At 44.1% G+C, this 13,477-nt stretch overlaps 1 protein-coding gene across 1 annotated transcript in view; it reads left to right on the top strand.

Annotated features, from left to right (window-relative positions):
• The window catches only part of si:ch211-158d24.2 (multiple epidermal growth factor-like domains protein 9), a 63,641-nt gene that overhangs the window by 3,451 nt on the left and 46,713 nt on the right, over positions 1-13,477 (top strand). The gene's annotated exons all lie outside the window — the stretch shown is intronic.

Raw genomic sequence — 13,477 nt, 5'->3', positions numbered from 1 at the left:
GTATTTTCTGCCTCTAACCATGGAAAGGAATGCTACTGGGTGAAAAAGCTTGAGGGAACATGTTCTGTGTGATGAAGGTTTGTCTCATTGCATTGACAATTTGATATCTTATGCCCTTTATTAAAAAAAAGTTGCTGTTTTTTTAATGTTATTGCAGCACAACAGATTTGCAAGGAGCATGGAAAGGACTTGGATAAAGGTACAGGCAGGAGGGGAGTTGCAGAACAGCGTCATGCAGGGCTGCAAAGAGTTCACATACTAACACATAATACGAGCCGTCTCAGACTGTCTGAGCCTGACTGCATCTAACCCATCTAGCCTAGCTAACTCCCCACAGGTAATCACTATGACTTGCATAGATTAGCAAACTCCTAGACGCCCCCCCCCCCCCCCCCCCGAGCCTACTAGTGCTTTAAAGTATCTCATTAAGTAATGGAGCATCCAACCCCCATGCAACACATAATGCCCCAACACTGACTAATATGCAAAATCACACTCACCACTGTAATCTCACAAAGTCAGTGTTCATTATATGAACATCTTTAATCAAAGCAGCATCTATGGTGTACAGACCACATGAAGTAACATGCACTCATCCAGGCCTGCGGTCTGTGACCCAACTAATCTTTAATTGGCTTTACCACAGCTTGACGTAAGCAGGGATTGTAACCTGTTCTTAAAGGTTCATTTTTACCGTGTTGATGTTGGGCCGGAAACAGTTAGCTGTATTCCATTGCCAGAAAATTAACCGATTACGATTTTGGTTGTCAGGTAATCGTTTGAGTCATTCATCAAATAAAGATACCAAACATTTTTTTGGTTAAATGTCAAGATTGGCTTGCCTTCCTCTGTATATCCCCATGATATACCATTATGAAATGACCGTTAATATACCATTATGAAATGAGTACTGGAGGATTTTTTTGGCTGTCGGTCCGACTAAGTAAACAGCTTGAAGACGTCACTGGACTCTGGAAGCTTAAGATGGGGATTCAGTATTTTTGACTTCTAACAGACTAAATTAATCAGTTATTAAGATAATATTAGTTGCAGCCCTCATATACATGTGACTATATTATGGGCAATGGAATAGTTGAGTCAGTCCATATTGCAGTACTGAGCTGTGACAGTATTACTATCGCACCATTTCCCCTGGATTGCAGTGTGGAATCACAGTGAACAGATGCTGCGGAGGGGTCTGACGTAATGATTTCTACATCTCTGCATAACTGAGTTTGATTTGTTGGAATTTTTGCTCGCGTTTTACATTCCAAAAACACTTCAGCCTTAAAATAAGTGCATTTTGTTGTACCTTTTTTTTTTTTTTGCATTTTTGCCAGTTTCACATTTTACTGTAGATAAGAGAGGATGAACCTTAAAAAAATTTCAATATTCAAAAAATTAGTAATATGTATCAAACTGCCACTAAAATATTGTAATATCAAATGAGGAGGTACCTACCAACTCCCATTCTGATATGTGGCCTATTCTTGTATTGCAAGAAAGCTGTTTATTTTTTAAATTACATGTAGCGTTGTTAATGGGGTTATTACACAGACTGGCGTAGGCTGGCATTTCTTTACCACTATGGTTGTGTGTTAAAATGGGCTTGCATCAGTTCTGTAACAATGAATTGCCACGTTTGGGTGTGATGATAATCATGTGTTCCCAGCTCCCCAGGCAACCTGGAAAACCTGGAAATTTATAGACTAGTTTTCCATCATGGAAAATACCTGAAAAATGATCAAATTGATCCAGATGTCTTAGAAATATTACCCAGGTCAGCGAAATGTGTGGTTAGGTTGTAAAATCATATGGTTACCTCCTGAGACTGCACATTATAAACTGCATGGTTGGGGGTGGTCCCTGGTTGTCCTCTGCGTGGAGTTTGCATGTTATCCCCGTGTCTGCGTGGGTTTCCTCCCACAGTCCACAGACATGTTGGTCAGGTGAATCGGCCATACTAAATTGTCCCTAGGTATGAATGTGTGTGTGTGTGTGTGTGGGCCTGGGCCCTATGATGGCCTGGTGGCCTGTCCAGGGTGTCTCCCCACCTGCCACCCAATGACTGCTGGGATAGGCTCCAGCATCCCCACGACCCTGAGTGCTGGATAAGCGGTTTGGAAAATGGAAGGATGGTTTCAGATGATGTTGAGCATCATGGTGTGAAGTTTGGGGAGTGTGTTCAGTGAGCAGCTAAAAGTCGCACAGTCCGTTTAGAGATTGTTAAGGCTTCTGTTGATACTGAATAATATGACCTGTGAGCAACGGCTGTCATGTCCTGGCAAATGAGTTCCTCAAAAGACTGGGAACCTGTTAACCTTGGCCAATTCAACAATTTTACTATAGGTAGTACTGTAAAGCACTGTGCTGACATCTGATTGCTTACTAGTTCATTATTAACAATAATGAGGTTTTCCCATTTTGTCCAGTCCTACTTTACGGTAAGGGTCACTGCCTTTCCATCATAATAGCTCTATCAAGTAGTTTATTTGGGTCGAGTCTGTCGGTTGTCATTTGTAAAACTGCACATTTTCACTAAACTATATTTAATGGAGCCATGGTCTAATGAAATATTGATTCTAGGTGCAGATGTTTCCGCTTAGCTGTCCCTGTCTCGCTGGTGAGTGCACAACTCTGGCCTAGATCCATGACAGGAGGTACAGTAGTTGTTTGTTGTAGCGTACTATATTTGAATAGTTGCCTGCTTTTGCATCGACGGCCATGCCACTGCAATCTCCGGTCACCCTGAAGCCCAGTTTAACCTGTTTAGGACTTGAGAAGGCAAAGCAAGCTACTGTTTATCTGCCTGCGTATTCTCGTAGTTCTCTTAATCTCTTTTACTATTTTAGCCCATTAGCTGACCTACACACACACACACACACACACACACACACACACGATAGATTTGGGTCTTGACTGATGTTACAGTAGATCACGTTTCCTGTATCTCTATGCCCTGCATTTTTATGAAGTAATACAACTAAAGCTGTTTAGAATTGGATTACATAATGTTTGCTTCATTTTCCATCTCGGTTTAGAGAGTTTTCTGCTGTTGCTGCAGCGTGGCCATGTGCTCGGTGCTCCTATAGAGCCAAGCATGCGCGCTGTGCAGGCCAGCATTACCATGGCAGCCGCAGAATGGGGTTAAGCTTTGTCGCCATGTAATACTGACCTACTTACTATGTGGATCTAACGTAGAGCAGCTGGGGCAAGCATGGCATAGTGGAACCAAGGCAAAACAATAACAAAATCCTCCCCCTGAAGAAGGGACCAAACAATACTGGTTGACTGGGCTCAAACCAGCTTTACTCGTGTGTGGGAACCAGGCGTTCAGTTATCACCGCAGCTGCCGTTGGAGTCACAAGTCCTCCCCCATTTTACACCCTCGCTATCTTGGTCTGTTTAGCAGCGCAAGTCTCAGTAAACCTATTGAATTTGCAGCCTCTCATACAATAACATAACATTTGAAAGGTGACAGACTGCATCTTTGTTGTTTCCCAGCACAGCTGCTGAGAATGTAGGATCCCGCCTCACTGACACCCACACACACGACAGACTGTGCTGCTGCACTGTGCTGCACACACACGCTAGACTGTGCTGCACACTGACAGACTGTACTGCTGCACTGTAGGGCACTGTGCTTGCACACACAGACTGTGCTGCACTGTACTGCGCTGTGCTTGAAAACCCACGACAGACTCCAACACAAGTCCTAAGTCTGCACAAGCATAGAAAATGTCAATGTATGGATATTGTGAAAATTGTGCAAAAATAGTTAAAAAAAAATTTTTGGAGTATCAACCAAAACCTTTTAAATTCATTTTAAGACACTGGTCCAAAAAAAAAAAAAAGTGAATTTTGAATTCGGAATAATAAGTTGTTAATTGTGTTACCAATTATGCCTAACCTTTAAAATAGATCATTTATGACACTATGCAAATTAATACATGTGGCATATATATATATATATGTATATATATATATAGTAACGACGTGCGTTTGGACCCAATCGCAGAGAAAAGGCAGAGGCAGTTGTTAAGTACTAAGTCGCTTTACTGGACTCTGGAAAACATACACTAACCAAAAACCACTGCCAAACAGGGCAGGCAAAAATGCAAACACGAATTAACATAAAATACTGAACACACGAAACACTCTCTCACACAGAGGAGGCAGGCGAGGGTTCAGGAGACACGGACATCCGCAGACCGACGCTAAGCTTTTCCAAGACTCGACGAGGTATCTCTGCAAAGCACCCGGTCGGTCAAATAGTCCCCAGCAGAGGTGCACCTAATCACAGGCCAATCAAGGGCAGGTGCAACTCATACTGGCCGACAGGGAGATGTCACACCTGTTGGCTGCTGACCCTCTGGCCAGTGATCGTGTCAGTACCCCCGTCCCAGGGACGGATTCCAGGCGTCCCAAAACCAAAAGGACCCAGCAGGACGGAAAGAGGGGCCCAGGGGGAGTACGAATGGGGCCAGGGATCTCAGGCGGGCGGCCCGAGGGCTGGGACCGTTCGGGAGAGAGACAGAGCTTCTCCGGCGGCAGGACAGCCGCGGGGCAAACTGAAGAGCTTGCAGGCGGCGGGACGGCGGCAGGGCAAACCGAAGAACTTGCAGGCAGCGTGGCAGGTGCCCCGCTGCCTGCGAATTCAGTGTGCCCCGCAGCTGCCATGCCACCTCCGAGTCCAGCAAGCCCTGTGGCTGCCACGCCGCCTCCAAGTCCAGCTAGCCCAGCGGCTGCCGTCCCGCTGCCTGCGAGTTCAGTGTGCCCCGTGGCTGTCCCGCCACCTCCAAAGCCTGGTCGCCCTCCCGACCGGCCCCAGCCTATGGGCCGCCCGCCGGAGATGCTCTGCCTCTTGTGTCCTGGCTCCATTTGTCCTCCCCCTGGGCCCCTCTGTCCGTCCTGCTGGGTCCTTTTGGTTTTGGGACGTCTGGAATCCGTCCCTGAGAGGGGGTGCTTTGCAGAGATACCTCGTCAAGTCTTGGAAAAGCTTGGCGTCGGTCTGCGGATGCCCGTGTCTCCTGAACCCTCGCCTGCCTCCTGAACCCTCGTCTGCCTCCTCTGTGTGAGAGAGTGTTTCGTGTGTTTAGTATGTTATGTTAATTCATGTTTGCATTTTTGCCTGCCCTGTTTGGCAGTGGTTTTTTTGTTATTGTATGTTTTCCGGAGTCCAGTAAAGCGACTTAGTACTTAACAACTGCATCTGCCTTTTCTCTGCGATTGGATCCAAACACACGGCGTTACTATATATATATATATATATATATATATATATATATATATATATACACACACACACACACACACACACACACACTGTTTTCATGAGAAAACACGTCTGAGGCTAAATCAGTCACATCTACTGACGTCAGGGAATCTGCCTCCAGAGTTCCTGTGTTTTGTTACAGGATTGGAGCTGCCTCAAATTATTATATAGCTTTATCACTTTAGAAGCCTTCGAATTTTAATTTAGATTTTTTTAAAACAAGTACTAACACTAAGCTATTAACCCATCGTAAAAAGGCTAAAATCTTGTGCTTACTTTCAGTCTCTGCTCACTTACATTTATAAAAAGAGTAAAAAAAAGGTTGTAGAGGACAGGGATGGAGGTGTCCATAAAGGAAATAAAGGGTGTAGATGTAGAGGACAGTAATGGAGGTGTCCATGTATAAAGGATATAAAGGGGTGTACATTTAGAGGAAAGTGAGGGGGTTGTCCATATATAAAGGATATAAAGAGTTGTAGATGTAGAAGGCATTGATGGAGGTGTCCATGTATAAAGGATATAAAGGGTTGTAGATGTAGAAGGCGGTGATGGAGGTGTCCATGTATAAAGGATATAAAGGGGTGTAGATGTAGAAGGCAGTGATGGAGGTGTCCATGTATAAAGGATATAAAGGGTGTAGATGTAGAGGACGGTGAAGGGGTGTCCATTTATAAAGGATATATAGGGGTGTAGATGTAGAAGTCAGTGATGGAGGTCTCCATGCATAAAGGATATAAAGGGGTGCAGATGTAGAAGGCAGTGATGATGGTGTCCATTTATAAAGGGGTGTAGATGTAGAAGGCAGTGATGGAGGTGTCCATGTATAAAGGATATAAAGGGGCGTAGATGTAGAGGGCAGTGATGGAGGTGTCCATTTATAAAGGATATAAAGGGGTGCAGATGTAGAGGACCGTGATGGAGTTGTTCATGTATAAAGAATATAAAGGGGTGTAGATGTAGAGGACAGTGATGGAGGTGTCCATGTATAAAGGATATAAAGGGGTGTAGCTATAAAAGACAGTGATGGAGGTGTCCATGTATAAAGGATGTAAAGGAGATGTAGAGGACGGTGATGGTGTTGTCCATGTATAAAGGATATAAAGGGTGTAGATGTAGAGGACGGTGAAGGGGTGTCCATGTATAAAGGATATAAAGGGGTGTAGATGTAGAGGACAGTGATGGAGGTGTCCATTTATAAAGGATATGAAGGGTGTAGATGTAGAGGACCGTGATGGAGGTGTCCATGTATAAAGAATATAAAGGGATGTAGGTGTAGAGGACAGTGATGGAGGTGTCCATGTATAAAGGATATAAAGGGGTGTAGCTATAGAAGACAGTGATGGAGGTGTCCATGTATAAAGGATGTAAAGGAGTGTACATGTAAAGGACAGTGATGGAGGTGTCCATGTATAAAGGATATAAAGGGGTGTAGATGTAGAGGACCGTGATGGAGATGTCCCTACATAAAGGATATAAAGGGGTGTACATGTAGAGGACAGTGATGGGAGGTGTCCATGTATAAAGGATATAAAGGGGTGTAGATGTAGAAGATAGCGATGGATGTGGCCCATGTATAAAGGATATAAAGGGTGTAGATGTAGAAGACAGTGATGAAGGTGTCCATGTATAAAGGATATAAAGGGGTGAGGATGTAGAAGACAGTGATGGATGTGCCCATGTATAAAGGATATAAAGGGGTGTAGATGTAGAGGACAGTGATGGAGGTGTCCATTTATAAAGGATATAAAGGGGTGTAGATGTAGAGGACAGTGATGGAGGTGTTCATGTATATAGGATATAAAGGGGTGTAGATGTAGAGGACAGTGATGGAGGTGTCCACGTATAAAGGATATGAAGGGGTGTAGCTATAGAAGACAGTGATGGAGGTGTCCATGTATAAAGGATATAAAGGAGTGTACATGTAGAGGACAGTGATGGGAGGTGTCCATGTATAAAGGATATAAAGGGGTGTAGCTATAGAAGACAGTGATGGAAGTGTCCATGTATAAAGGCTATAAAGGGGTGTAGATGTAGAAGGCAGTGATGGAGGTGTCCATGTATAAAGGATATAAAGGGATGTAGAGGACAGTGATGGTTAGGGATGCCCCCCGAAACCCGGTTCTAAACGGGAACCGGTTCTAAATTAGTAAAAACCGGAGCATTTTTAAGATTCGACGTTTTCGGTTCTGCTATCGGTAGTCGGTAGGTACGGAGTGAGATTTATATTGTGGCAATTGTGTTTTTCGAGGAATTTAAACGTCGCGAACATAATCTTGTTTGCCGTTTTCTCCATCTCTCCGTCTCTCTCTCTTACAGCGCGAGGGGCGGGGCTGTGCTGTGCTCCACACACTCGCTCACACACGCGCAGACAGCTCTGCTCAAGTGCTCATCATGGAGGAGAGAACTAAACGTTCGGAAGGTTTGGGTATATTTTTCAAAAGTCGATGACAACAACGCTCGTTGCCACAAGTGCAACAAATCATTTGCCAGTAAGGGTGGCAATACAAGCAAACTGTCGAAACATAGTTTTTCGAAACATGGTATTAATCTGCAGAAATGCGGCGTTTTCCACTGCTTTGCTCGTAGTGTTCCATCCACGTCCACTGCAGGTAAGCCGTATGAGCCATAGATGCGGAGTTAGCTAGGCTAATAACGAATTATAACAAATAGGCCAATTAATAAAATATAATTGCTTAGCTAATTGTGTAGCTACAAATATATAAGCCATAGATACGGAGTTAGCTAGGCTAATAACGACTTATTATGAATAGGCCAATAAATAAAATATAATTGCTTAGCTAATTGTTTAGCTACAAATATATAAGCCATAGATACGGAGTTAGCTAGCCTAATAACGAATTATTACGAATAGGCCAATAAATAAAATATAATTGCTTAGCTAATTGTTTAGCTACAAATATATAAGCCATAGATACGGAGTTAGCTAGGCTAATAACGAATTATTACGAATAGGCCTATAAATAAAATATAATTGCTTAGCTAATTGTTTAGCTACAAATATATAAGCCATAGATACGGAGTTAGCTAGGCTAATAACGAATTATTACGAATAGGCCAATAAATAAAATATAATTGCTTAGCTAATTGTTTAGCTACAAATATATAAGCCATAGATACGGAGTTAGCTAGGCTAATAGCCGGGGACACTATAAGTCAGGAGAGATCACAACTCCTGCTGGAGAAGGCAGATATGTTGATTTTTCTGCTGAAGAACTGTTAGGATAATGTTCTAGGTTCTTGTTTGTTTGAACTTCCGTTAGCCTTTTGCTGTAAAAATGTATTTTTAATATATATATATATTTTTCTTTATCGTTATCTACTTTTATTTTTTATCTTATTTGTTGTTGTTGAATGTTGATTATAAAGTCTATAATTCAGACGCATTTAAAACATTGCTGCTGCTGTTGCTGCTGAATAAATATTTGTTTATATTTATATAAAGTTATATAATAGAATAATAAAGCAAAGTCAATTCTGTTCTTAATTAAGTGTCTTTTTTCTTGCATAATAATCAAAAAGAACCGATAAGAGTATCGATAAAGTACCGAACCGATAAGCAGTACCGATAAGAGTAGTAGTATTGATAAAATCCTAACGATACCCATCCCTAGTGATGGTACCCATGTATAAAGGATATGAAGGGTGTAGATGTAGAAGACAGTGATGGACCTGCCCATGTATAAAGGATATGAAGGGTGTAGATGTAGAAGACAGTGATGGAGGTGTCCATGTATAAAGGATATAAAGGGGTGTAGATGTTGAGGACACAGATGGTGATGTGGGTTAGACTGAAGGTGTCAGTGTAGTAGTACTATGTCTCCTCCCAGTTTCTCACGGGTCTAAGTAGAGAGTTTAGTTGGGTATTGCCTGTACATGGCCTTTCTACTCGCCTCACATGCCTACCTTGCTGGACCCCACGCATGTCACCTTTGTTTCATAGGTCTCAGTGTCGTTGATGCTTCCATATGATGTAGCCAATTGGAAAGGGTTTGATCGTAATGTGCGTTTTCCCTCAAAAGAAAGCAAAAGCAGGTGTCCAGGTAGCACAGCGGTCTATTCCATTTGCAACATGGGGATCGCCGGTTTGAATCCCCGTGTTACCTCCGGCTTGGTCGGACATCCCTACAGACACAATTGGCCATGTCTGCGGGTGGGCAGCCGGATGTGTGTGTGTGTCCTGGTCGCTGCACTAGCGCTTCCTCTGGTCGGTCAGGGTGCCTGTTGGGGAGGGGGGGGGGGGTTAGCATGATCCTTCCATGCGCTATGTCCCCCTGGCGGAACTTCTCACTGTCAGGTGAAAAGAAGCGGCTGGCGGCTCCACATGTATCGGAGGAGGCATGTGGTAGTCTGCAGCCCTCCCTGGATCGGCAGAGGGGCTGGAGCAGTGACCGGGACACCTTGGAAGAGTGGGGTAATTGGCTGGATACCATTGGAGAGAAAAAAAGGGGGGGGGAATCCCCCCAAAAATAAAAAAGTTTGCAGGTAGGGTTTTGCATCATTTTGACCATTTTAAGTCCCTTTTTATCCTCCTCACTTGATTATTTTGCATTATTCGTCATATAAGGAACAAAACATCAATAAATATTGTGTAATGCTGACAATCTGTAGTCACAATGTCATAAGTGTGTGTTTTGATGAGTATAATTTCCCACATCACTGTTTGTGTGTTCTTACTTTTAAAACCCTCATCCCTTTGCAGTTTTTAAAACAGGAAAAACTGTCTCCCCGGGTTATGAGCAATTTGGTGTTGTGTAAAATTTGTACCCCTCAGCTGAGTTTGCAGCTCAACTTGTACAATTTGTAATACCATGCACATTTGATGTCACTTGTTTGAGCGGTGACATCAAATACCTTTGCGGTAGAAATAAATTGTGTGTGTGTGTGTTATATTTATTACCAAGGCAATAATGTCTGCTGTTCTAGGCCAATATCAACATGTTTTCAGCACAAAAATCGTAATAACAAAGGTTTACCACCTCTTTAAGGCAGCAGTAGGTCAGGAGGTAGAGAAGGTCTTTAAGGCAGCAGTAGGTCAGGAGGTAGAGAAGGTCTTTAAAGCAGCAGTAGGTCAGGAGGTAGAGAAGGTCTTTAAGGCAGCAGTAGGTCAGGAGGTAGAGAAGGTCTTTAAGGCAGCAGTAGGTCTGGAGGTAGAGAAGGTCTTTAAGGCAGCAGTAGGTCAGGAGGTAGAGAAGGTCTTTAAGGCAGCAGTAGGTCAGGAGGTAGAGAAGGTCTTTAAGGCAGCAGTAGGTCAGGAGGTAGAAGGTCTTTAAGGCGGTAGTAGGTCGGGACGTAGAGAATGTGGTCTGGTAACTGGAAGGTTGCCTCGCAGAAATTTCAGGGTGTCCCTGAGCAAGACACCTTACTCCTAACTGCTCCCGATGAGCTGGTTGTTACCTTGCATGGTTGACGCTATCGATTTGTGTGTGTGTGTGGGGGGGGGGGTGTTAATGTAAGGCATTCATTGTAAAAGACTTGTGAGTGGCTGTTGCAGTTAGAAAAGCGCTATATAAAATGCAATCCATTTACCATTTAAGACCTTTAATGTTTAATATGTGATACTCCCTATGTTTCAGATGTGGAGGTGTGATTTTAACATTATTTTGCCCTCTGACTCCGGCACAGCGGGGGAAAAGTAGATGGACATGATGGTGTGTTTTGTCCATGTACCCAAACATTGTTTCGATGTTGATCTATTTAGTGTAGTAACCAAGCACTATCAATCTCCAAGCCTCGTCTTCAGCAGTGCCCACACTCCACTAACCATTGCCACGGGCTTCCTAATTTGCATAAAGCATAATTTTATTAAGAAAGCCCCATTTGTGTAAAGACCCCCGCAAATGTTCACAGAAAGTGCTCAGTCACTCTTGACTGAGCACTGTTGCCTGTTTATTTCCCTTTAAAATGGTGCCATATTTATAAGGAACATGCATTTGTGGGATGAGTAGCAAAGCTGAGTATGTGGGTTGTGCCCATGAAAAATTTGCCAAATCTTCTCTGCCAATGCCAAACAGCTTATTTTGCTGTTGCTATTGACTCTTGTTTTGAGCTTCTGGTACCCCAGGTGCTGACAATCAGCTGCCTGATATAAGATTTATTGCCAAGAGTCATTGTTACAACAAAGAAATAATCTTTTCCTTACCTTTTCTGCTAAGTATATACACACAAGTGCTAAGTATATACACACACACACACACACACACACACACACACACACACACACACACACACACACACACACACAAGGAAGTTCTGGCAAACCATTCGGCCACTCAGGAAGGGGAAGCAGGGCTTGAATCGGGCTGTGTTCAGCCGGGGAGGGGAACTGTTGACCCAGACTGGGGATGTTGTTGAGTGATGGAAAGAACACTTTGAGGAGCTCCTGAACCCGGCTAACACGTCCTCAGTGAAGGAGGTAGAGTCGGAAGACTCAGGGGAATCCTGAGTCCTCTGCCAGGGATATGGCAGAGGTTTCTGAGGTAGTTAAAATGCTCCTCAGTGGCAAGGTGCCGGGTGTGGATGAGATTCGCCCTGAGATGCTGAAGGCTCTGGACATTGTTGGGCTGTCATGGTTGACACGCCTCTTCAGTGTTGCGTGGAGGTCGGGAACAGTACCTGTGGAGTGGCAGACTGGGGTGGTGGTTCCCATATTCAAAAAGGGGGACCGGAGGGTGTGCTCCAATTATCGGGGCATCACATTGCTTAGCCTCCCTGGGAAAGTCTACTCTAGGGTGCTGGAAAGGAGGTTCCGACCGATTGTCGAACCTCGGATCCAGGATGAGCAATGCGTATTCCGTCCTGGCCATGGAACAACGGACCAACTCTTTACCCTTGCGGACGTGCTGAGGGAGACATGGGAGTTTGACCAGCCAGTCTACATGTGTTTTGTGGACTTGGAGAAGGCTCAAAATCGTGTACCCCGGGGCACTCTGTGGGGGGTACTGCGGCAGTATGGGGTACCGGGGCAGTTGCTACAAGCCATCCGGTCCTTGTATAACCAAAGTGAGAGCTGTGTCCGCATTCACGGCACAAAGTCAAACACGTTTTCGGTGGGTGTCGGACTCCGCCAAGGTTGTCCCTTGCCTCCAGTTCTGTTTGTGATATTCATGGACAGGATCACAAGGTGCAGCCAAGGTGAGGAGTGTGTCCGTTTTGGGAACCTCAGAATTGCATCTCTGCTCTTCGCAGATGATGTGGCTTTGTTGGCTTCATCAGAATGCGACTTCCAGTGTGCACTGAGGTGGTTTGCAGCTGAGTGTGAAATGGCTGGGATGAGAGTCAGCACCTCCAAGTCTGAGTTCATGGTTCTCTACCAGAAAATGGTGGATTGCTCCCTCTGATTTGGGGATGAGTTGTTGCCTCAAGTGAAGGAGTTGACGTATCTCAGGGTCTTGTTCACAAGTGACAGTAGGATGGAGTGGGAGATTGACAGGCGGATTGATGCAGCATCAGCAGTAATGCGGATGTTGTACCAGACCATTGTGGTGAAGAAGGAGCTGAGCCAGAAGGCAAAGCTCTCAATTTACCAGTCAGTCTTCATTCCAGCCCTCACCTATAGTCATGAGCTTTGGGTGGTGACCGAAAGGGTGAGATCATGGATACAAGCGGCTGAAATGAGTTTCCTTCATAGGGTGTCTAGGCTCAGCCTTAGAGACAGGGTGAGGAGCTCGGACATCTGTAGGGAGCTTGGAGTAGAGCCGCTACTCCTCCTCCTCATATATATATATATATATATTATATATATATATACTATATAACAACACCATTGACTGTTTTGGAATAAAATGCTATATGTAAATAAAGCTTCTTTTTTTTGGAAACCGTCAATGGTGTTGATAAAAGTGCTCAACAAATGCGGAACAAATGAGGAGCAGAATATCAATATACATGTAGGAAAAAAATGTTTAGTACATAGCATTATGAGCTTGTTTTGTGCAGAGCGCACTCATCAGCTGCCAATGTGGTTCAACAAAGAAAAACACACAGTTTACATTGCCCTGCATCACGCCCCTAATTTCGGTGGACAGCAACCAATGACAGGAGAAAACATTTGAACTATTACAACCAATGGGGTAGGTAGTTACGATGCACAGCAACCAATGGTGGGGTAGAAAACATTACAACCAATGTGGTAAGGGGCTGGGGCTTGTTTCGAAAAAGCATTTAAAGGGCAAGGACACTGTT

Source organism: Lampris incognitus, chromosome 1 (genome assembly GCF_029633865.1).
Source record: "Lampris incognitus isolate fLamInc1 chromosome 1, fLamInc1.hap2, whole genome shotgun sequence".
Lineage (NCBI taxonomy): Eukaryota > Metazoa > Chordata > Actinopteri > Lampriformes > Lampridae > Lampris > Lampris incognitus.
Note: the sequence above shows the minus strand (reverse complement) of the source record. Positions and strands in the feature narration are given on the sequence as shown.